This window comes from Balaenoptera acutorostrata, chromosome 4, assembly GCF_949987535.1.
Source record: "Balaenoptera acutorostrata chromosome 4, mBalAcu1.1, whole genome shotgun sequence".
NCBI classification, from domain to species: Eukaryota; Metazoa; Chordata; class Mammalia; order Artiodactyla; family Balaenopteridae; genus Balaenoptera; species Balaenoptera acutorostrata.
The window spans coordinates 92,038,655-92,065,170 of NC_080067.1; the positions used below are offsets into that span (position 1 = coordinate 92,038,655).

The following is a 26,516-nucleotide window of genomic DNA, read 5'->3' on the forward strand; positions in this document are numbered from 1 at the left end:
AACATGTATGAAGATTTTGTTTGATGTCCTTTGAATTAGAGCTGGGGGAAGAGTGAAAAGGATGGAGTTACGGGCATCTCCCCCAGGAGAATCTTTAGGGGAGGGAGGAGAACTTACAAACCTCAGGTGTTGACCAGTTTGTTTTTCTTTTGTTTCTTTTCAGGAAACTTGCCTGCTGGAGTCCTCATCTAACAACTGCTCTCAGGCACCTTCAAATGAGACCATTATTTTGCTGACAAGTTTTGGTGTGAAAAAGAGCTCTGTGAATTTGGCCCAGAATAGAAAGTGTCAGTTTCACTGAGGCTCACTCTGCAGAGTTTTCTTGCAACCTGAAACAAAACCAACTTCCCCATTTTGCCACATCCCTCTTCTCTCTTCTCCTTTAACCAGAAGCACGCTGATGGGACCAGAGTGGGGAGGAAGTGCGCTGGCTCGGTATTCCCACCCCAAATAGAACCCTACAGAGCACGGAATGACCTACCCAGGATGATCACCGTCACCGCCCGCTGGCTCTGACCTATGGCCGAAGGAAGAAGGAATGAGAAGCATGGGGAGGGAGAGGGTTATATTAAGAGACCAAACATAAAGAACATTCATGAATGTTTTTAAAGTTGGAGTTGACATGCACATTGATTCTAGAAATACAAATTCTAGAGAAATTCTAAATTTGTTCATTTTCACAGTTTGAAGGCCATATTGGTTATCATTTTTGTAGTTATGCAATATACCACTTCCCCTAGTTTTCCATTCAACTCCAATACTACTGCAGCCTGAATTTAAGATTTTACTACTTGAGTTTTGACTTTTGACATTAGATGTTTGTAAATATAAAATAAACTGCCTTTGAAAATCTAGAAGTGAATGGCTTTTAGTCTGTCAGCCACACTGAGAATATTAGGGTTTTGGGGGCACTGCTGTATACCCAGCCCACTCCCTTTAGCTTTTACTCTCTGCCCATGGACATACTTGCCCACCTCTACTCTCAACCTGCTGTCCCTGGATGAAACTTGGCTGCTGTTCACACATTCTATGGGGTGTAGTGGAAGAGTGGTTAAGTCCACATTCTGAACGCTGACTGACTGAGATCACAACGTGACTTTGCCACTTCTTGGCTGTGTGACTTTGGGCGAGTCACTTAATCTCTCTGTGCTGTATTTGCCTCCTATTTAATATAAGGGATAATTTATATTGGAAGGAATAAAATAAAGTTTTGTGTATAAAGTGCTTGGAACAGAGCCTGGCAATGTTACATGAATGTTAGATACTACTTTCCAATCCTAGAGTTCATATTAGTCCTCCATGCCCCCCTCCTGAGTTGCTCCTCTCTCTGATAATCTAAAACTTCCCTATTGCTTTTATTATTTTTTTTCCAAAGAAGTCTTTATTTTGATTATTTAACAAAGTCACAATGAAAGCCAATATTTTAAAGTAATTATACTTTTTAAATAAGGTATGTAAAAGATCATTTTTTAGTGTTTATAACCAACTTATATAAATAATAACATAAATCACAAAATATATACTTCAAAATGTCACATCAAATAGCTAATGGAAAGCAATATACTGATTTAAGCGATAGTATCTAAATTATTTGGGCCTCCTATTGATTTCTTTTCAGAATTTCAAATGTTCTTTACAACAAAATCAATATGGCACTTTACAAGACAGTTGGCCAAAAGTGAGGCCATTCTCTAGGCAGTACTTTCAGAAACATATCCATCCCATACCGATCTAGTTACCCGTATCAATTTGTTAATAGAGATATTAATTTGAAGAGTACAATGGACAACATATATTTGCAACTAAGTACAGGACATTCAGATATTTTGTACAACTAGTTGACAATGAAAAAAAGGTTCTAGATCTCTTTTTTAGACTGAATTCCCAAGGTGGTTTAGAGAATTTGAGAGATTAAGAGAGTGAAGACTCTGCTCTCATAAACGAGACCTCAACAGGTGAATTGGGATGTACATAGGTGCACCTGTCCAGTATGATATTTCAATATTGGAAGGCTATGGTTTATATCCAAAGAGCCAGTTTTGATGAGAAATATGATGGAACACATTGTTGGGTATTGGGTATAGTTTTAATGGTACTATCAGAATTTAAAATTATATTTTATCCTAAATGATAAATTATGAAATATTTTATCCTAAGCATTCATTTTGCAACACCATTAAGATTCTTTCAATTTTATGTTTTCCTCTGTTGGAAATCCCTTAACATTTTTTTTCAAAAGACCAGAAATTAGAAATAATATAATCAAGAGAAAAATGTTTATGAAGTTAAATAATACCAAATAAGAAGATGTAGTTTCAGCAAGAGTAATGAGACGGGACATTCATTGACACCTGCTTTCTCCTGTTAATGAAATTATTTAAAATATTACTATGTACTTCACAAATAATTCAGAGGGATACATTTTGACAAAAAAAATATATATGCTTTTATGTTATTGATTCATAAGTACATTTCTGGTTATTTCTGTTTTGTTCTTAGGATTTTCTAAGACATACATGCTTTACCTAAATATACAATAGCATTGTATTCTATACATAATATAAAGTAATACTTCAGGAAGTTTACTCCCTTGGTTGTAAAAATAGAGGAAGAAATAATCCTCAAGAAATTTACAGTTACATGGGGAAAATAAGAGAAATGACATTGTGGGACCAAATTTGAGAAGTGCCAAACTATGGTCACTGTGCTGGCCTGACTCACTATTGGCTCTGAATCTCTCCAACCCATGCAAATAGAACACATTACTCTCCAACTAAATGTCCTATTTCAGATCTGAGGACCAATTCTGCCTTTAGGCTGATGGATTATAAAGATCTCCATATCTATAGCACATTTTTGGAAATACATTTTTTCTTTCGGCAACTCATTCTGCCAGATGCAGATCCCTAAGAAATACAGCTGGGGGCATGATCCAGCCAAATGCATATTCTTATCTTTGCCCCATCGTATCTTTGTATATGGGCTCCATAGATAGAAAGGAACCTAAGCTTTCTTGCTGAAGTCTAGAACCTCAAGCAAGTTTAGAGGAATTATCTCTACCCTGGACCCCTACCAGTCTTTCTTTAAAATATGCGTTCTGAAGATTGAATCTCTCACTCTGTGGATCCCCTGAACTTTTATAATCCCCACACTCCTCCTTTGCAAAACCCAAATGTGGAGTCAAACTATACCTTCCGTGTGAACAATGGCAGGCTGTCTATGTCCTCTCCTCTTGGAAGTAATTTTTTCATTTTAATGTACTAGATTCTATTATTATTATTACTTAGGTGATGAACAATGTCAGTTAAGGAAAAGAAAACCAATAACCAAACATTGTTATTGACTATATGATTGATAATAATATGTTGTAAATATGTGTGCACACACAAATAGGAAAATGTCATTGAAAAATAATATCATAAAATGTTTAGGTTAGTTTTGAAATTATTTTTTAGTCAAAATATTTACTTTTTTTTTTTTTTAACTGGAATACCTTTCAGGTTTATACCAGAAAGTATAAACCCTTCCTCTCACCCTTATTTAGTATATAGCACTTAATCAAATTTTACAACACAATGTTTTGTTTTTTAAAGTTAATTTTAGCTTATTCAGTTATAATAATATCCACAATATAGATAAGAAAGATAGACTCAACTTTTTACCATTGATCTTCTATTCATGCTAGAAAACTTCATGAAGTTCATGGAAATGGCAGTAGTTATTCTCCTTTCAGAAACTTCGGTTACAGTATCAGGAGTTTATTTGCTTTTGTTGTTTTTTAGTATATCTTAAAAGATAATAGCGTCTAAAAACAATCTTATTAATGTAAATTTTTAAATGTAATAATCAATATCTACCATAATGGATATGTATCTTTCATTTCATATTTTATTTCTCTGTTATCCTTTTTTCCCTATTGCTTTTAATCTCTGATAACTCTCCTCTTTCCTGTGAAACCATTGTCTGGACGCTGTACTTAATACATAGCATATTTTACCTTATTGTGTTATTCATTTTTCCTTATATCTGCTTCAGTTAGACTGAAGTCTTCAAGGACAGTGATGCTCTATTATGCATGTTTGTATCTCCTGTGCCCTGAACAGTGCTTTGCATGCATAGGTCCTCAAGTAATTTGTTGCTGGGACTAGTGAAAGCAGTGACAATGTAGAATTTGGAAAGAAGAGCATGACAGAAAAATAGAAAATCTCTACTTTGGGTATGTTGGCTCCTAGTCTAACACTAAAGATTCCAAATAATCTATGCAAGCAAGAAGGTAGAATTTTCACCTTTTCTGGATTGGAGAGCTGGGAAGATCACAGTTTCCTTTGTGGACACCGTGTGGGTTTTATTTGAAATGTCTCTACAAACGACATGGGGATTTTCATTAACCTCTGATTTGTCTAATAAGGTAAAAATGCTGACATGCTTTAGCCAATGCAGTTCTGATTCCAACTTAGCATTTCGCCCACAATAGTCTGCAGGGCCCTCTGCAGAAAGCTCTGCAGGGCTTTGGCATGTGGGTTGCTCAGCACTTTGTCACCACACATGATTATTTAGAAGGCAGGGACTCTACATGGACCAGTGTGACTGGTGTTCCCACTGTGATTCTGATAACAAAATGGATGCACAAAGGTAAGTGCAGAGGGAGGGTGGAGAGAGAGGTGCATAGAGCTGGCTCTACATTCTCTCCTGCTTAGGGGGAAGAGTCTGCCTCTTCTGGCTTAGCTTAAAGGATATGGGTTTGTCCTGGGATCAAGTTGATGGGGAGAGTTTGCTCTAGCTTTGAGCTCAGTTCTTGGAAACTCATGCCAAACTAATGTCTGTTGAATGAAGAATGAGTTGGTAAGTGTGTGAGTGAGTAACCTTAAGAAACTGAGGTGTCTCAATAAGATGTTTTTAAAAAAGAAAAAAGAAATCCAGGTTTGGTTCTAGGTCATCAGCTCGAAAATGTGAAAAGGACTACGTTGTTCTGTGTGTTTGTCCCATTGGCTCAGGTGTCTCCTGAGTTTTAGGATAAAATGGCATCATGAATTTATGCAACCTTTCCACCCAGGGCTCTACACCTTATACAATACTCTGATCCATTTTTAGAGTTATCTAAGAGGCAAATGTTATCATGATACACTCACTCCTTCAATGGCTTTTTGCCGCACTCAGAACAAGTCCAACACCTTTACCGTGGCATGCCAAGGGCTCTGTATTCTTCGCTCTGCCTTTTCTTCCCATCTTGTCTCTTATTGCTCCTCCATTCAAAATTCAAAATTCCATTTCTTGTGCTCCGACTATGAAAAGCTGTCTGCTGTCCTCCAGTGCGCCAGATTCTCTCAAGCCCCCTCACATTTGCATAAATGGTTCCTTCACCAGGCATGCCCACTAGTCTTTTTTCCTTGGCCAACATCTACTCTTCCTCCAAGGATTAGCTCAAGACTTTCCTCCTGGATGAAGCTCCCTCTGATGCCCTTCTAAGCAGAGTTAGGTGCTCTCTTTCCTGTATTCTCCAGGCAACCTTTGCCAATTTCTATTGTAACAAACTTTCTGCCTCTCCAAACACACTGTGACCTAATTGAGAAAAAATATTCTATCAGTATTACCACTGAGCATAATTCTGGTAGAGAGCTATTGTTGTCCACAAATATAAGCATGGAATTTAATATAGTATAATGGTTATTTTCTGGATGTTGAATTTAATCTTGCCTGAGTTTGTATCATAGAACCTCCATTTTCTGAACTGTACCAGTTTTGTAACCTCTCTAAGCCTCAATTTCTCTGTCTGTAAAATGGAGTTAATAATCATGACTACCCCTTAGTCTGTGTGAGCGTTAAATAAAATGTTGACTGTAAATGTCACAGTGCCTTGAACACAGTGTGCATTCCATATTGTAATGCAGGGACTTCCCTGGTGGTCCAGTGGGTAAGACTCCACACAGGGGCCCTGGGTTTAATCCCTGGTGAGGGAACTAGATCCCGCATGCATACCGCAACTAAAAAAAAGATCCTGCATGCCGCAACTAAGACATGGAGCAGACAAAATAAGTAAATAAATAAATATTTAAAAAAATATATTGTAAGGCAGGCACAGCTGGGGATAGAATTTGGTTTTGTTCTCTCTGCTTCAACAAGAAAGGAGCTAGAAGAGCACTTGAACTCACTGAGGCCAACATTTCTTAGAAAGAGGTTGAGATAGGAAATGTTCTCTAGAGTCACTGTAGGTGGCTACCTTTAAAAGGTGACTGTCTCATTATCTGGGGAAGAAAAGATGGAATAAGACTCTCTGTTTTGACGCCCAGACCCTGGGCTAGAGGGTAGGAGAGGAAGATGGGTCCCTGCGTTGGCAGACTTGAGCCAAACCTAACTCTGTGCTCTAGGTCTCACTTATGGCTAGAGTGGGCTGTGCCTAAAAAAGAGAGAAGAAGCACTGATGGAAAGATGCTGGAATAGAGAACAGGCCTTGCAACCGAGTGCTGGCCTCACTTCTCCTTAGTTGTCAGTGCCTCACCACCCAGAGGTAATGCAGCTAAATGGAAGGGTGCTGGCCTGGAATCGACTTTCCAGCCCAACATACTCTTATACTGGAACAAAACAGGGAGTAGGGAGTCCAAGGTCTCAGGTTGGCTCTCATTACTGGCAGGTAGAAGGATGGACTTGTTCATCAATTCTCTGGGTTGAACTGGGTTGTATTAGTTGCACAAGATACTTTGGAAATGATTAGGGCACCCTCACATTATGGTATTTCCATTAGTGGTTGAATGAATGGATGCTGTAAGGTGGGGTTGATTTCGAGCTCCCCAGTAGCAACCAAAATGGGGTGGATATACCACAGGGTATGCAAAACTGTCCACTGAAGTGTGGGAAGAAAATATTAGAACTTCTGTTTGTGTGTGTGTATATATATATATACACACATACATACGAGGGAAGTAGTTCTTTCCTATGATTTAGTGTACAGATTGACATGGGCTTCCCTCACCTAGCGTGACAGTTAGATAGATAGTCACATGTCATAGACATACAGAGATATTCCAGGGGAAGAGTAGAATCTCACACCATGGGGGAACTGACAGAGGCATCTTCACTGATTTGCTTGCTTTCAGAGAATTGTAATGTATTGTGATTTTTGTATTCCTGGCTAAGTGTATTTACAGCATATAGTGTTTGTTTTAACCTAGACAAAGCTCACAAAATGGAAAAATGGCTTAAAAAATATTTCTGCCAAAAAAACCTCAAAACCAAAAAATAAACATTCTTCATCTTAAAGATAATACTAACAGTACAACACAAGGAAACAGTAAAACATGTCCAAAATGACGCTTTTCTTATTTTTAGTGTAAACTTTTCGTCAACCGTGATATGATGTAAAAACCACGATGACTTGAGCAGATCTGACAGTATGCTACATTGCAGATATTTTTTGTAAAAGTAAATTCAGTATCTTCTTTCAAGGTAAAATATTTTAACAATGAGTGGGAAAATAATTGTTTTTCAAAAGAAACTCATTCTGAAAAAAGCTTTATGAAAATGCTTTTATTAATAAGTGATTTTTTACTGAAAATGATTAATGTAATCAGGCATTATTCTTTCTCTGTATACCTACAAAATCTGAAAATAGAAATTTCTGAACTATTTTCAAAACCTCCCAAAAAGATTCAGTGTAGTTTTGACCCATTTGCTTAAAATATTTACTTGCAAGAATTAAAAACGTTTGCATAGTTTGTGGTTTAATATATATATATGTGTGTGTGTATATATATATATATATATATATATATATATATATATATATATACCCAAACTCTAGCAGCAAAGAAGCAAAGAAGAGTAAATGGAATTGACTTTTGCAGTTTACAGTTTGCAGCTGCCATGAATGTCGAATCTTCTATGTCTCATTTACCTCCTACTTTCCTCGACATCCAACACCACATCCAAGCAGAATCCTGGGGAGGAGAGAATAAAATATATCAGTTAGGATTAGGTTTATCTAAGAATAACATGGACCAATTCTTCCCCTCCCCCTGACACACACACAGAAAAAGTATCTTAAAAAAGATGAAAGTGTCATTCTCTCTCAAGTAAAATAATTTCAGATATTAAGCCCAGAATGATGGCAACTTCGAAGTCATCAGAGAACCAGTCTTTCTCCAAGCTTTTGCTCAAGATGCTTAAGGGGTGGTCCTTGTTCTTATGTTTCAATATGGCTGCTGGAGCTCCAACCATCACATCAGCAAGGTAGAGAAAGGGCAGAGAAGGGCTTTTTGATCTTTAAGAACTCCTACAATGTCAAACAATACTTCCATTTATACTATATGGGCCAAAATTAATCACATGGTTAGCTCTAACTGAAAGGGAGATTGAGTATATATATATATATATATATATATATATATATATATATTTGCTATATTCCAAGCAAAAATATGGGTTTCTTAACACTAAAGTAGGGAAGAATGAATGTTAAAAGATAGCTAACAGTCTCTGTCATATGTCCCATTCCTCCTTTTAATTATTTCTTATTTTATAAAAACAGAAAAGCCTATCTCAATTATGTTAATGGAATCCTTTTGTACTATGGAATCTAATTCCTTTCGTTCCATTTCCCAAAGAATTTTGAGTTTCGGGTCCAGAAACCAAATTTCCGAAGTCTAGACTTCCATGAGAGTGGGTTGTTCTCAATGCAGTTCATATCTTTGCTCCAATCCAAAAACCAATGATTCTTCCAACCATTTTGTTTATTAATGATTCCACTCCCCCAGTTTGCTATTAATGACCATAGAAACTGGTTAATCTCAAATATATTCAGATTCACAACATGTACTCAGATGGCATGAATTTTAAGCAGTTACTCAAAGTGTGAATTATTACTTTTTTTAAAGGAATGAAATTCTAGAGCCTATAACCACCAACTATCCAGTATTTCCAAATTTCTAGATATTAAGACATTGTGAGATCCCAGTTACTCGATAATTGACCAATTATCTCTTTATATGGATGTTTTGATCTCATTTTTTAAAAAAATAATACTTCATCTGGTCAAGTTCAAAATTTTGGAAAAATCATCTTGGTATTTCAGGTTGTTCTGTAATGATTTTTTGAGCTATTTATAATGTCAGCCATCTTTAATTTGACACATATTAAGTCCACTTCTTTATTGTGGTTAACTCCTTAATTTATCCTCTTAGTATTTTTAGCATTATCTTAATATCATGGGCCTCCTTCTCAACAATTCTCAAAACTTCTAGAAGAAATCCTGATAATGGAGGCCACATATGTATGAATAAATGTGTATTTCCTGTTTCAATCCCCACAGAAAGATCTTTGTACCAGGAAGAGACGGAGAGAGCATGAAGATTTCTAGGAAATCCCAATCCTAGGCTGTATTCAAGTGTTTCTCTCATCTGTAGTTTGTACACAACATTTTTGATGTGGCCAACTGATCAAAGAAAGTGACAAGGCTCTGTGCATGGTCTTTGCAAGATGCTTCCTAAAACCCACATTTTGATTTTGAAATAGTTAGTGGTTAAAATTAATTTACATAAATTAATGTTTGTATAAAATTTGATTATACCTTTCAACTGGTCCTCATGGATTTTCTGGCTTATTCCTCATCAGTTGAAGGTATCAGAATTTTTCCCTTGGTATTGGCCTTGTGGTTTTGTTTTATCTCTTCTCTTTCACTTATTCTGATTCATACTCCCATATCAAAAGAAGAGTAAAACAAAAAAGGGCTGGAGGCGCACAGAGAATAAGAGAGAACGACAGAGCTTATAGGCAATATAGGCTGTCTTATGACATTAGTTAGGCAACTATTGCCTTCAAAAATCATTATCTCCATTCATTATAATGTGCACTCACTGGGTATGTCTTGTCAGAATCTGAAGGATGAACTTCTGTGTCAGTCAGCTGGGGTTATATCTGCTTTGAGCGGGAAGAGGCATTAAATAGCTATTATGGTGGGAAATTCCAGTGGAAAAAGGGGACTAGAGAAGTTTACAAAATAGGCAGTAAGGATGAAGTAGGCCAGAGCTCTACAAAGACCAGAACCAGACAACTGAAGAGAAATGATGTTAAACTTGATGGCCAAGAAATGACAGTTAACATCAAGGTGTACGATAGTTATAAATCCTGAGAGGTCAAGACTAAGGACTATGGTAAGGAAAGAAAATGGTGCCCATCACATGCAGGCAGAGGTGGCAGGGGTGATGGACAGAGCTCTAGAGGCATCTGCAAGGACCCCTTCTCTTGCCTTGTGGTTCTTGAAGGATGCTGATCTCTCTGGACCTGGGGACTCTGCAGAACTGACCTGGAGCCCTGGAGTATGTGTGTGGATATAGGGGCCCATCAAAGAAAAGACTATTTCCCTCTTCAGAAAAGGAACTTCTGTTTCTATTTAAACGGATGCAATTATTTAGAAAACTCTGATTTAGAAGGTACGTTTTTCGTTTTTTACAGTTGGCATTTCCATGTCCCAAACTCCCTTTGCAGATGTTTCTTTCAAGGTTCTCTTGCTATAAAAGGGCAATGAATTTGAGGTGAGACCATGAAGACATTGTAAGAAGACATGAGATGATATGGTTTCAATAGTCACTTTGAAAACTTTGGGTTCACGTAAGTATTTTGCACTGCAAGAATAGCCACAGGAACAGAAATTTCTATAAAAGATCCTCTGTGATGTCAGTTTTGGATGCATTTTGAGAGTAATGGCTGCATCCAGGAATGATTAGATGTTGCTAATCTGCCATGTTTTTAAAAGCTTTCTTTAAATCCATATCATAATAATAAGAACATGCTGTGGAAACCAAGCAGGCTCAGGGGAATGGTGTTAGAGAACAAAGCTTTGACCTTAAGGTCTTTTGTTTTGATCAAATACACTTTGTGAAAACTAACTGCTTACCAGTAGTTTAGTAATTGAGGTCTGCACAAAAAAAGCAGAACACACTGTGACTAAAGACACATTAAATATTAAAGATTTATTAAATATTAAATATTAAAGATGCAAATTAGATGATGGGTAGTAAATGTAGATTAACATAGATTTGTAAAATATGAATAAACTGAACTTTCTCTTAGAAATCATGTTGAAACCTTTCAAAGCAAGTAGTTTCAGACTTGACTTCCCAAACTTGGGTTGAGAAGGAGAAGCTAAAGAAATATGCAGATCTTATGACAAAAAGAAAACAAACACATTAAATCATTGTCATCATCATCATCAGACGTTACTTAATTCCATTTTTGCAGGCTTGTGTTAACCAAACACAAAATTTCGAGCCCAACGACTTAACCACAGTATTAAAACACTATGAAAGAAGACTGAAAAAAATACAAATTTAAAGTTTCCCCTTTTGATTTTAGGTATGAAAAATGTTGTTTAATCAGAAGAAAATCTTTGCCTAAATTTCACATAAAGAGAAAGCAGGGTATTTGGACAATTGCATGATAAATTCAATTTTTTATTTGAATTTTAATAGATACGAAAATAAACTGTGCTTAGAAATAAAAGCAATACTGTCTTCCCTTGTAAAATAGAGGAGATAATAATACTTACTCATCAGGTATTAACCTAAATAAAGTCCTGGCATGAGGAGATTGCTCAATATACATTCATTTCCTCTCTTCAGTGACAGTGATCAAAATGTAACTATGGGGCTTCCCTGGTGGCGCAGTGGTTGAGAATCTGCCTGCCAATGCAGGGGACACGGGTTCGAGCCCTGGTCTGGGAAGATCCCACATGCTGCGGAGCAACTGAGCCCGTGAGCCACAACTACTGAGCCTGCGCATCTGGAGCCTGTGCTCCGCAACAAGAGAGGCCGCGATAGTGAGAGGCCCGCGCACTGCGATGAAGAGTGGCCCCCGCTCGCCGCAACTAGAGAAAGCCCTTGCACAGAAACGAAGACCCAACACAGCCAAATAAATAAATAAATAAATAAATAAATAAATAAATAAAATATTAAAATAAATGTAACTATGAATATTCCTCTGGATCACTTAGGACAAAATAAATTGCGATGGGGATTTAATTATGTTTCATTCTTAGATCAAAAGCAGGAAACTACAGAGGCAGAAAAATCTGTAAAAAATTATTTCCTCCCTTCCAAGAGTGAACTCCCATCTACCCTCAATGATACTGTTGAACTTGGCAATAGTGACTAACACACTATCCAGTGTTTTGCAACTGTTTATAATTAACAGAGTTAAATATTTAAGAGTTAAGGTAACTCTTGAAATTTCTTTTTTTTAGAAAAATAGAATTATAAAGCAATTAAGGGTGAAAACAACAACAACAGCAACAACAGAAAGACAACCAAAGGCACTGATGGTGTGATGATAAACACATAACACCTATAATCATGAGATCTGGGTTTCAATTCTAGTTACACACATAAGCACTGTGTACCCTGGAGACTTAATTTCCTTGCCTGTGTGATAGAGATGACGCCCGCTGTGAGAGTAGAATTGTTCATATAGAACATTCAGCCCACTGCTTGTCTCATAATATTGCCTCATTCATTTAGCCATGTTCAGTGAGTTTTTACACTATGTCCGGCACTGTGCTAGGCACTGGAAATACAACACTGACAAAACAGACACGGCTCTGCTCTCAAGGAGCTTAAAAATGTGGCAGAAGAGGCAGACATTAAGAAAGACACAAATAATAGTTTGATAAATAAGTAAAAGTTAATTCTGACTAAAAATTAATTCCCTTTCCTCTCTCCTCATTTTTAATAAAGGGAACACGTGTGCTTTCTACTTTCACTTATGAGAATTAAGTGAGTTAATGAATTAAGTGAATCCACTCCGGAAACTTCAAAGCTCTCCACAAATGTCTATTGCTATCTTTGTAACAAAAATTTATCAACTCTGCACTAATTGCAAGGCCCTAGGGAAGGCAGAAAGAGTAACGACATGCAGGTTCTCCCTGCTTCTGCCGGGGGAAGTAGGCAACTGGGCACTGTGAACCACAAGTCCAGACATAAAGTATGCGGTGGCCAAAAAAAGTTCGTTCGGATTTTTCTGTAACATCTTATGGACAAACCTGAACGAACTTTTTGGCCTTCCCAATACTAAAACGTGCTTTGAGAGAGGGTGGGGAGAGTCATTGGATATCTGGAGGTGGCAGAGGTGGGCTCCGCTGGAAAGACTCTATGCAGCAGGTGCATTTGGACTTGACAGTTAGGGGACATCTGGACTTGCGATCAGCCAACAGAATAAGCAAAAGTACAGAAGGGGGTGATCATCAAGGGGCAACAAAGAAAACATATGTGGTGTATTTTGGCTAGATTGAAGAAGGCACTAATGGCAGTAGTTGGCAACAAGCATTTGGACAAGCAGTTTAAGATCAGATCATAGAGGACTTTGAACATCGAGCTAAAGAGTGTGACCTGTATTGCTGGCAGCTGCAAGTCATTAAAGGAGTTTGCACAAGACAGTAACAAGACTGGAGCTGCGAGTCAGGAAGAGTAATCATCCTACAACAGTGTGTCAAATGGATGGTTATGACTACTGGTATGATTTGGCTCAAGGGTTCGGGGAAAGAGCTTTAGGGTCTTATGCTTTGGTCCTCTTGAAAGCCAGGGTCCTGAAGCTATCAGAGTTGGAGTGGTCTGTGGAACTTGAAGCATTTGTGTATTTGCTGGTGCTGAGGCATAAAGAAAATAAACTTCCTTTTATGAATAACATGGAACTCATAATGTAGATCCAAAGAGCATATTTCCTTGGTGAAAATAAAGCACTCATTGCAACTACATCTCTCATTTGCCTTAGCACAGGTCACATTATCTATAATGTATATCATAGACATAGGGAAGAGAGACACCAGGAAGTAAAAACAATTGCTCTAAGCACTAAGCTGCTACGACCCACCATTCTAAAAGGCATAGCCAGACCCTCTGCCGGCTTCACATACACACAAAGCCCAGTAATGGCTGATCAGAGCAGCTTAATTAAATATCCCCACTCCTGGAACTCCCATGGGCTACATGCACAGAACAAGCTGACCCTGACTCTCTCCCTCCCCACCCTGGAGCCTCTCAGAGCCAAAACAGCTGTGGGAGATGAGTGGTGGCCTGTCAGCCAATCAACAAGCAGCTGACAGATGGCAGGCTCCGTTTGTGACTCTGCAGAGGTAATGGAAGAAGCCAAGCTGCCCTGCCCAGCTGGGTTCAGAACCTTTAGACTGAAAGAGAATAACAGATGTTCATTTAAAAAAAAAAAACCAACTACAAACCCCAAACATAATTTTATTACACAAATTCATGCCAGTGAATATTTGGAGAATAAGAACATTTTTGCCAGCCCTCACAGGGTGTCTGGAAGACAGACACAGAGAAGGGTCTACATATTTCTCATCTCTGTCACATTTCCATGATGAACTCCAGAGAGTGTGAGACACTGCCTTGGTATGTCCCACAGAGGAGCTTTCAGGGCTTGCTCTGGGTTTATTTCGAGCCAGGAGGAAACAGGGGACTGGGTTTCCCATTCCCAATGCAAGGAGATCTAATTAAGTAGGAGCAAGATAGGTAGCTGAAGACTTTGTCTTATTACTTCATGTAAAAGTCATCACATTAAATAAACACATTTGGCATGAATTTACCAACATAGAGGAAAATGACACTAAGCCACCCAGATAAGTTTTAAAGAATTCAAAGTCCAGGATTTAAAATTCTCTTCATCCAAATAAGCAACCAGCAACTAGGTTGGGCCCTCAGTGACGAATGGATTATGTAATAAAGGAAGGCAGCCAGAGGTTAAACTCTTTCTCCCAGTGATGAGCAAATAAGCGAAAAACTCCCACAGAGAAGAAGACTACCTCAGGGTCCTTCTGCAAAAGCTTCACCTTGCTGCCTTGGCCCAAAAGCCAGTGTGTTTATGGCCAACATGTGAGGTCATAAGTTCTGTAAAGGGCAAGGAAGGTGCCAGAAAGGTCTTGAAAGGCTGTTTGGGCTGATCTTTGGGCTCTTGTCTGCGTTTGAGGCTCTGTCTTTTCTGACTCTCCCTCCAAAGTCTTCCTAGCTCAATTATGAGAAGATCTAAATGTTCACCTCAGTACCAGGATTTCCTGACCTCCCAACTCTCTCCTGGGGCGTTACTCTGTAACTAGGGAAGAACCAAATTGGCTTCTGGTAAACTAGAAGTTGTGCCTGTCCAAAGCAGTCTTTCCTGATAATTTACTGTTAAGATGGAGCCTTGGGGTAGAGATAGATTTACTTTAAGAACCCTAGGTAATACCTGTGGAAGAATTTAACTTGAAACTGGAGGATATAAAGAGAATCTCACACACATGCCCTCAGGAAGACAAAACTTATGGACTAAGAGAATAATTTCCTATAAACGCCTGATTTACAGAAAACTGATAGTGTGAGAATTCTCTCAGATGATGGGGGTTGATAAGAGGTTGTCTCACATCAACCGTGAGAAGTTTTGCCAAAGGCACGAACGAGAGATGACCCAGGTCGTGTCAGTCTCACAAAGTGGGCTGGATCAAGCTTTGTTTGTGTGACTAGACTGACTTTGTCTGCTCAGGAAGTTTTCAAGGCTGGTCTTCATTTGTTTTTGATTTTAACTGACTCTAACTGAACTCTCCCCTCTACATCCCCTGCCTACAAATGCAACGTGTTACAAACCCTCAGCTGACTCACCTGTAGCTTGCTGTAATTTGCTTGTCCCAAATTGCAATTCCTCTGCTCTTCCCGAGTAAACTCATGAGTTTGCCTCAGTTTACCTCTTTATTTAGGTCAACATACCTGTGAGGGTTGTGGGAGTAGAAATTGACTCTAGTAGGTACTCAGACTGATGTGCTGGACCCTGAAACCCTAGAGGTAGGTCAAGAGGCCAAGGCAGGGTTCATGGAGCAGAGATCACAGGCAGAGGGGGGACAGACCTAGTCCAGGAGAAATACCTGACTGTAGGTATGCTGAATCACCTAAAAATATGAGCCATAGTCCTTGCATTCGAGGACAGACATCCCAGGGGATGCTTCCTGCCTTGCACAAACTGTTTTTGGTATAATTAATTAATGGAATTATCTTAGATTTCCAAAAAAGCTTCAGATTAGATTTTTTTTTTTTAACAGGCTTAGATTTTTCCCTTTGAGGTTGACATATATCGGCTATTTCTGCTGTAGATTTGTGTACGGTAGGAAAGTTTAAATAATTTCTTAAAAATTATTCGTACAATGTATCTCATTTTACGTTTGTTTTCATATTATTTGGAGGAGCTCTTTGTGAAAGTGCAAGAGGTCCATGTTACTCAGCAAAAATTTAACCCTGAAAAAAGGTCATTAGAATTAATCCATCTCAACAGGTACTAAATGTCATAGCAAATAATTTAAAGTTTGTTTGCAACCTTATCTTGAAATCTGAAAGGAAAATATGAAGTTTATTTCAGATTTAACAAATTGAGTTGTAATTGCAAATGTGCACTAAATTTCTTTTCTTTTTGGCTGCGCTATGCAGCTTGCAGGATCTCAGTTCCCCAACCAGGGTTGGAACCCGGCCATGGCAGTGAAAGCCCAGAATCCTAACCACTAGGCCACCAGGGGACTCCATGCACTGAATTCTTAGGATGATGAAAGAGTGACTCACCTGTTGATTTGGGGGAGAGTAAGATTTTCCCAACAAAACTGCATAACGTGACCTAGTACCCATCACTTCACAGTTGGACTTTTACAGCACGGTCCCCATGAGGATCACATTTTTAAGCTTATTCAATAGCTTTTCAATGGCTTTATTGATATTCTAAAAGACTTATTTTAATCTGTTGATATCCAAATAATTTTCCCTTGAGGTACCATTTTTTTCCCATTCTTGTTGATTTTCTCTTCTGCCAGATCTATTTGTTAATATCTCTGCATGTAATTTCAGCAGTTCTTTATCACTTCTCATTAGATAAAGGTGCTAATTGATGGGCAAAGTTGTTATATGGAGAAAAATGTTTGGGAACTAACTTTGTAAGTGAACAGCCCACTAGTAAGTATTTCTGTGTTATGATGACACTTGCTTCTCTACCTTGTGCCTTTAGAGGCAAACTTTGATAACAAACATTTCAAGTAAATTTCTCTCAGAAAGAAGCCAGGGAAATTCATCAGTTCATACATAGTAATCATAGTAACTGTAGCCTCCTACAGTCTTTAAGGCTAAACTTTCACCTGAGTTAGCCACTCACCTAATACTTAAATTATCTGCTAAGGAACCCCTATTTTAATACCTCCAACAGGGAGTTTACTGCTTCTGCATACATCTCTCTTCATCTTTGAACAGCTCTGATATTTATAACATTTTCCTTCTAGCAAGCCGAAATGTTATCTAGTATTTGGGCATATGAAAGTACAGCTATCAGGATGCTGGAAAAACACAGTGAGGAAAGGGAGGAACAAAAAATCAACTGGGTTATTTTTTCCACTGAGATAAATTGAGTTTGAAAAGTTGGATGAACATTTAACTGGCTCTACTGCAGTTGAAAACACAGGAAAGAAATTGGTTCTTTTAAGCATCAGTCAGATTGTCATGCTCTGAATATCTGTGAAACAGATAGTTTCAAATCTCTCGCTAAGTACTTGTGTCACTTCAATAAACTGGGTGAATATTACTCATTTACACATAATAAAATATTTGTTTTTCAAAAAACACCTCTTAAAAATAACGTCTGGGTTTAAAATATTGTTTGACGCTATATTTCTATTTATAATCACTTATACAGAAATCTTGATAATTTAGACAGACTAGCTCACCATGAATAGTGTACATATGTCATGTTATAATGTCCATCTATTTTGAGACATTAAATTAAAAATAAAAGTCAAAAAAATAAATTAAAAAAATAGTCACAATCTTTTAAAAATAACATAAATTATTTTGTTTATAAAAATAAAATTAAAATCACAGTCTTCTTCTTGCCTTTTTCGAAGTTTTAAATATAACTAGGTTAATTGAGGTCTACCGTGGTGAAAATAAATTATTTCCATCTTATTCCAGGTTTACACTCAGGCAAACTTTCTTATAGCCAAGTCGTTAAGACCCATAATTAATGGAATCAGTGCTCTTCAATTTCCAAATCATGCAGTTGAGCTGCTCTTTAATTGGAAACAGAGGCTCTGGGGCTCTGCTTTCCCTTCATATATGGTGGTGTTCTCTATTCAATTTACCCTGTGTGATGTGTCTCTAAGGGGTTTCATAGTTCCAGTAAATTCTGTACCACTCACACTCAAAGTAGCAAGTGGTTTTTTCCTGAAGACCATGGCCTTGAGGCCATGCATTTCTCTTGCTCCTCAAGGCATCTTCTACACCATATTCATCTGTTGGTTAAAGTTCAAAACCTTCTTTGCAGGAGGAAATCTCAGGGTGCCAAGCTCCACTCGGGTATTACATTGCAGGCATAAAGCCTCATTCCTCCTTTCAACTTGATCCAACTTCACACCACCACCAGTTTTCCATCATTACTGCTAGCATCAGTGCCTACTTTCCCATGTCACTTCTAGGCCAGGGGAGCCTTGAGCTTTCTCTCTGAAGTTCTCTGCTCACTGTTGAGGAATTTGCAGCAGGAATGAAACGTTGATGTTTGAAGAAAATTATAGTGACAATCATTTGGAGGATGGATTGAAAAGGATGAGTCTGGTGGCCAGAAGACCAGTTGGAAGACTATTACAGCCTTAGAAGTGAGAGCCAACAGGAGACACAAAGAGTAAACACTGCTCTGGCTTCTGATTTCATGACAGATTGGCACAAAATACATAATAGGTGAGTCTCTTTCCAATGCTTAGTCATTCCTCTTTGTGTTTGATGCTTAGCACCTCTGTCTGATCCTTTAGCTCCTTCCCGTGTTGTTTCATTTGCCTTTTGCCTTAGGCTAGAAGTCTGAATTTATGACTGCTCTTGTGTGGATACCATTTCCCCCACCATTAAGCTGAGTATTAGGCACATTTCATACATTAAAAATAGCCATTCTCAGTCATAGAGACAGAAAGTAGAATAGTGGTTACCTGGGACTGAGGAAAGGGGGGAACAAGCACTTATTGTTTAATAGGCACAGAATTTCAATTTGGGAAGATGAAAAAGTTATGGAGATGGACAGTGGTGATGGTTGCACAACAATGTGAGTGTACTTAATGCCACTGAACTCTACACTTAAAAATCATTGAAATGGTAAGAGTTGTGTATATTTTACCACAATAAAAAAACAAACAAGACTGAGAACTTTTGAAGCAAATCAACCCAAAAGCTTGCCACACTTCAGGATGTTTTATTTGTGTGAGCTGACAAATTTCCTGTCATTTACAGCAGTTAGCCGCAAATTTGCTGTTATTTGAACCATGAAACACTGTAATAAAATCATCTTTAGAAAAAAAATTGAATCCTATTATTTATATAAAAAATAACCATTCACATTTTTATACATGAAGAAACTGAAGTTCAGGGAGGTTGACACTTTGCCCACGTCACACAACTAGTAAACAGTGAAACTGGGATTCCAGTCTAAGGTTTGTTTGGCTGCAAATTTTGTGCTGCTTTCTCAGAGGCAAAACAAATCCTATCCAATGAATGAACGAAATCTCCAAACATGGAAACTGTTCTCTAATCAGGAATTTTTTTTCAGTCTAAGCTCTTCCTCTCATTTTGATGCAGTTACTAACATTTATTTGTACTGACTGAGTTTTCCCAATAGTTAATGCCAAGGTTTCTGCCAAAATCCACCATCACAAATTATTTGTAAAGGGACCACATGATTTTATTTCCCATACTTAACTTGTAAATAAAAATATTATTTGAAACTTTGGAATGTTACCTGTTAACATATTCAGAACAAATTCGACTTTGAACTTTTTAACTTGCTTTGAAGACCACATTGTATTTGACCTTCATTCTGGAGTTTTTGCAACAGACTTTGGTTAAAAGCATTTAAGTTAGAACAATATCATTTTTTAACAGAGATTTTTGAGATGTGATTACAAATGAATGTTACTCTTTTTTTTTTTAAACAGCAGAGTTCAAATTAATATCGTTGACTTCAAAGCAGTCATCTTAGGAGACTGTAGATAGTGATGGTCCAATTATTCATTCATTGAAACACGTAAGTACTTAATCTATGTCAGACACTCAGAGCTTTTTCCTCCAAAACCAGTTAATGAACCATGCAGGAAACTTATTACTTTATAGTCATTTATTATTTTGACCCCAACCAGAATTATACAGTTTGATCATCTACCTCATTCAATAGACTTAGCTCCTTCAGACTATGACTAATACTCAACTCCAAAATCAAAGATTGAAGAGTTGACAAAGTTGAAGATATGCCAAAGATTCCTTGACATGCAGCATATAACCACTTTGATGAGGCTAGCCCCGATCATGTCTGATCACCCCATCTTAAATGGTACATTTCTTCATTCACTATTACTTTTCCCTTCATTGTTTTTCTTTAGAGTGCTTATCTCTCACTAACAGAACGTGAATTCCATGAAAGGAGCGATTTTTGTCTGTTGCTGTATTCCCAACACTGGAAAAATATCCAACACATAAAAGGTGCTCTATAAATAGTTTTTGAATAAATGAATGAATAAAATGAAGATTTATATTACTTTACATAAAATGTTTTGCCTCAATGTCACAATTCCATAATTCAATGCAAGTATAAGGTTTAATTTTGATGGTTTATAGTGCTATGTCTTTTGTTTCTACTATTATTATTTAATAAATAGAGATAAAGAGACCCTCTGGTTCATTAACTGTAGTTTTTTTTTTCTTTTCTTTCCTTCTTTAAAGTGATATGTTGTATTTGGGTTGTGTTCTGGGGTTTTGCCATTGCTCCTTTTAACTGTAAATTTTTGTGCCTTAACTATATGCAGGGCGCTGTGAAGGATGCAAAATAAATGTAAGGCTATTCCATGTTCTCAGGAGCTTAAAGATCTGCTTGGAAGGAAAGAACCCATATATGAAGTACAAAAAAGATCAGAAGAGTGATGCTGTACAGAATACCTTCTCAGAGAAAGGAAAGTGACTTATATTGGAGTTTCTGGAAAAACCCCGTGGAGGAGATAGTTACAGGGCCTGCACATTACAGAATGAACTGAAGGCGGACACATGTAGGAAGGACTTGTGGAGAAAGGGCCAGAGGTAACATATGGTTCAAGTTGTGAGTGAGAATAAACCACCATGAGCTCCTGCCTTTCTCCCACCACGAGCTGCCCCTCTTCCCTGTCCCTTATCCTCTTCTCATCTTCTGAATATTGTATGCCAGGCCACAGAGCTCTTCATCTCCATCTATACTTGCTCCTCAAGTGATTTCTCCCAGCCTCATACTTTAAATAACCTTCCAAATGTATAATCCCTGTTCAGTACTCTTTGAAATTTAGACTCATGTACCAACAGCCTACTCAACCTTTGTACCAGAGTGTTAAATGGGAATTAAAAAAAATTTTTTTTGATTGTTTCTGCCCCAAACTACCCTTGTTGGCTCTATCTCCAAAACATATACCAAAGAGGCTGACTTTTCTGCACCTTCACGGCCCCTGGCACCCCAATTCAATCTACCCCCCGACCTTTCGCTTACACTAGTACAATAGCTTCCTCACTGGTCTTCCTGCTGCCATTCTTGCCCCCATACTCCGTTCTCCATGTAGCACCCATTTCAAACCATGTATCAGGTTTTTGGAAACTCTACTCAATATTTTGTAATAACCTATAAGGGAAAAGAATCTGAAAAAGAATCTGAATCGCTGTGCTGTACACCTGAAACTAACATGCCAGTTGTTAATCAATTATACTTCTAATAAATAAATAAATAAATAAATAAATTTTTAAAATGGAGAAAAAAAGCCCTCACCATGTATCAGGTTCTGACACATCCTCACTTAAAGTCTTTCAACATCGCTCCTCTGAGACACATTTGTGACATAGTCCCTGCTTCAATGCGTATGTGCTTGCTGTTCCCTCTTACTTAGACTGTTCTTTCCCTCCCCCGACACTTGAGTGACTTTCTTCCCTAGCTTCACTTAGAATCACTATCCTTGACCCTTGTCTAATATGGCCTCCTTCCTTTCATCACCTTATACTCCCTTCCCTTTTAAAAATCTCTTCCAAGCACATGTCTAGGTCTAGGTCTATTTATTTGTTCATATTCTTATAGTCTGTTTCCTATTACTGGCACAGAAGCTCCATGAGATCAGGGAGTGTTCATTGTTATATCCCTAGTGACTAGAACTATGCCTGGCATTGAATAAATATTTGTTGAATGAATGAATTACCATCCTTATGGCTAACCCCTCCTCATGTAAATAAGATGATGTCCTGAGTGATGTGATCAAAACCTGAAGTGCGGGGTCAATACAGAGAAACAAGTCAAAGACAGGGCAATCCTAGCAGGACAAATGCAGGATACAGAGCCAAGATGGGAACTGGGAAAATGAGGATGAAAGGCCTGTCAGGCAATCTAGCACATCCTGCCAGGCAGAGTATCTTGGACTCTTGTGGACCCTAGTGGACTTTAGAGCCAATGGAATATACCAAGCAAGTTTTCCAGGTGCCACTCAGGAGCTGCCATGGGAAGCCTCTTTCACGGTAAAGCCTGCTCCAGGAATCAAAGAGGCAAAATCTCCAACAGGAGTGGAGCCATAGTCATGCACTGAATTTTTACATGAAGAGAAAGTTGTCAGTACTGCTGCAGAGAGTATAATTGACTAATATTTGTTATCTTCTCCAGTGGGCTGTGAGCTTCTGAGGGGAAGAGACTGCCTCATTCTCTACCACTCCTGGTATGAAGTCTGCATTCTTGCAAACATTTGGGAGAAAGAAATTGGGTCATTGCTCTCTACTTGGTTATACCTAAGGGCATGGAGAGCAACATATTCAGAATTTTCCCCTTGAAACCTGATTGATATAAACTTTTGTATGCATTAAATGGCTAATAGCTGACTTTGAACCCAGTACAGGTCAGCCCCTCCCAATTCACAACTAACGCTTCAAGCAGCAAATTGAGGGGTTAAAGACTTAAAATTTAAATGTTAAAGATTTAAAATGAGCCGTTAAGTCATTCACATAGTTCCTTAATCTCTGCTATGGCAAAAAAACTTCAATTTGCTCTAATTAGGACTTCAACATTTTCTTAATTAAACAGCTTTCCATCTGGAAAAAAATGCCTTCAAGGTCCCTCCCACCCAAAAAAAACCTCTGAAGTAATCAAAACTAAACGAATAAAAAAAGAATATTAAAACTGTTCTTCCCAATAGTTTTGGCCACTATGTATCAGGTAACTTTTATTTTTATTTATTTTTTTAAAAACGTATACACATACCTCAACTTCAGATTAAACCTGTGAGCTTGTTGACATTTCAGAGAAAATTTCAGAGTGTTTCTTTTTGGGGATTACCCTTTCTCAGCATTTCTCTGGGTAGCCGCAGCAGCAGAATCCTGAGTTCATGGTCACTGTGGGCTTTCCCCTTGACTTTGCTGTTCATTTCTTCAGTTTGTCCTACACTGTGAATGCTGAGAAAGAGAAGAGTTCATTTTCATTCTGAATGACATAAATGTGGCTGAAGACTGAACACTGGTTACAGTCTGCAGATGGAAAGGAAAACCACGTAGCATTATCCCCGATGTGAACACTGTTTGTGTCTCTGCCACAAAGATGTGAAAAAATGGCTCTGCTATTCTTCCTGCTGGGGGTACAGGTTATCACAGAGTGGGAGAGGTGGTTTCCCTTCAAGACCACACTGAAGAGTTTGCACTTTTTTCCTCTTTAATTTTTTTCTGGTTTCCTCTTAAGCAAATGATTTTTTCGGGCAATAGAACAATGTTTTGAATCGAGTTGGTAAGATCCACCGAGGGTTACTCTGTGTAGGGGACCAACTATGACAGAACCCATAGTTCCTCCAGGGTGCCTGGGACAGGATATTTTCCTGAGTCTTGGTCTCAGGTCGCTGCAGCCTTAGGTCAGCGTGGTTCTGATCAGTTAGCACACCAGCTTCTGGATGTCTCCTTACATTTACTCTCATTTTCATCAAATAATCACCCCCATCCCAGTGTCTCTAAAGCAAATCTGTTTTGCACATTCTTTCCTTCCCTCCCTCCAAATTACTATGTGACCAATGTCAAGGCAGTGTCTTGTCAGTGAATCCCTGAATTAGCATTTCTAAAATCTAGTTTTGAATTTTATTCTTTTTACCTTTCTCTCACTCATCATCAATCCCCCCCCCCCTCTAAAATCTCTCTCCTTTCTTTCTCTCTCTTCTCTGCAATTAGTTAATGTTTCTTTCTTAGGTTACAGAAAAAAGGGAAAGATCTAGGTGGGAGACGTTTAAAAACAGGGCTCTTAAATCATGGACTAGAAATTGAGAGTCATTGCAAATCCTACATCATTATGGGCTTTTTCAGAAAGGGGTGCATGCTAACTTGCTTCCTGGGCCCTTATCAGACATGTGCTCCCTGGACTTCCCTGGGAGGCTTTTCTGAGGTCCCAGGGAAGGCTTTGGGTGTTGAGGTTGAAAAATCCTGAGCAGGCACGAGAAGTCGCACGCTGCCAGTGTGTCTGCGGGGCGTGTGGGAGCTTTGGGGAGACACTGAGATGGAGGTATTAGGTCCTCTCCCGCGTATGTGTTTAGCGCGCCATCTAGTGGCTGAAGCTCACAGAAGGGAAGAAAGCCTAAGTACCCCAGAAGACCCAGCTCAGGGTTGGGCTGGCTTCCCCTCAGGGTCAAATTCAGGTCGCTAAAGTGACTTTATTTCAACTTTACCAGTGCATAGGTGACAACTGTTGTGCACTTCGTTGGGAGGTTGGTGGAAGCCATGGGACAACCAAGAAAAAGGATAAAAGAATTTAAGGATCTATTAAGAAAGGCAAAAAGTACTGCTACACAATTATTCCAGAAAGTAGGACTCTAAAAGTGTAAGTGCTCTGACTGAGCAAATAAATGAGACTCTTCTATGAATATGGGGAACACAAAAAGAAATTGAAGGAAGAGAAAAAAGAGAGGGCATGGGAAGAAAGTGAAAGGGAGAGGCAGGATAACATAATGCTTTGTAGACAGTTCTATACCTGGGTTCAAATTTCAGGGCCACCTCTTTTTAGCATTTGTGTGACAGTAGGCAGTTACTTAAACTCACTCAGTCTCAGGTTGCCCATCCGTAAAATGCGGATGATCCCACCTATCTGTTAGGGAGGCTGTAAGGGTTAGATAAAAGAATATATGAAAGTGCCAAGACCAGAGCCTCATGTGAAAATGCTCAATGAATAGGAGTTGTTATCAGCAGGAAGCAGACAAAAGGAGGAGAAAAGAAAGAAGCGGGGAGACCTAGTAAGGGATTGTGTGGAACACATTATGGTATGAGAAAGGAAATCACATCTAGGACTGTCCAACTCAGCACAAGGCATTTGATCAACTTAACAGGTGAATCCCATGAAAGGGGAAATCTCTGCCTCCAGGAGACAGACAGAAGGTCTCTGCCTGAAGCCCACCTTTGTTCTGGACTCACAAGTATCTGAGAAGGCTCCACAGGAGGGCCTTCCTTCTTGGCACCCCTTGGTCTTCACGCTGTGGACTGAGAGCCTGACACTCAGCCCTCTACAGATCTTCAATTCAGTGCTGGGAGCTTATGTGAAGGAAAAGTCAATGATCAGTCGGAGATGGGGCTGATCAAAGGGAGCGACCAGGGACCAGGTTTTATTCAGAGAGGGTAGCCATTAACATGGCCTAGCTTTCAAGGAACCTCCTGAAAACCCTGGCTCACCACTGTCCGTGGCAGTTGATGCTGACTGAATGCACTTGGAGAGGCTGGAAGAAGTATCTGTATAACCCAAGGCATCTTCCCTCCCCACTGAAAGCTGAATCCTCATGGCAGATCCAGGCGGTGGATGCACAGAGCTGCCTCAGTATCTCCTTTGGAAACCCGATATGGCTATTTCAAAGGATTGCCTAAAGCCCTCTGGACACCTGAAGCCTCCAGAGAGCAAGACAGTGCAACACACATACACACACACACACACACTCATGCACATACACTCGTGCCCTCTGAGGAAGCTCTTAGCCTACCATCTCTAGCCAGAGTCCAGAATTGGAGGTCATAATGGCCTTTCCCTGTGTAATGGCTACCCACAATCTCAGGGGAACAGCAGCCATTGCCTGCATTTCTAACCTTTTACCAGCTTCCTTTCATGCCAAGGAGAAACTAGGAACAAGAACATAGTAATATGATCCCCAGTTAGCATAAAATAAAAACAACCCAGCCATGTTTTCCATGGGCTTTTCCAACCTCAAACGAAATGCATGAAGCAGGGAGAAAGAGATAAAAATACACGCATGGAACTATAAATATACATACTGTCTGTGTATGTACAGACAATCATCCTGACGCAAATGAATATCTGTCTCTAGGAAAACCAAGCAGTCAGATGTAGAAATCTGAGAATTTTCGCTTTCCGAAGTGCAGTCTGTGTACAGACAGGAAGGGATAGTGCCCTGATGACTCAGTGGGGAAGGGGTTAAGTCCTCAGCCATCCTGTTTTAAAGTGATTTATGATGATGTGCAGTGTTTCAAAACTCC

The 26,516-nt window shown here is 38.8% G+C and overlaps 2 long non-coding RNA genes across 2 annotated transcripts; one reads left to right on the forward strand and one right to left on the reverse strand.

Annotated features, from left to right (window-relative positions):
- Window positions 1-622: 622 nt before the first annotated feature.
- On the reverse strand, window positions 623-26,504 carry LOC130708081 (uncharacterized). Its single transcript, XR_009008086.1, has 3 exons — window positions 23,272-26,504; window positions 7,889-7,931; window positions 623-5,559 (listed from the first exon to the last, which is right to left on the reverse strand). It is a non-coding gene; the product is annotated as an uncharacterized LOC130708081 (long non-coding RNA).
- LOC130708080 (uncharacterized) lies at window positions 18,298-22,671 on the forward strand. The gene is made up of 4 exons (XR_009008085.1): window positions 18,298-18,722; window positions 19,964-20,052; window positions 20,405-20,504; window positions 20,828-22,671. It is a non-coding gene; the product is annotated as an uncharacterized LOC130708080 (long non-coding RNA).
- Window positions 26,505-26,516: the final 12 nt, after the last annotated feature.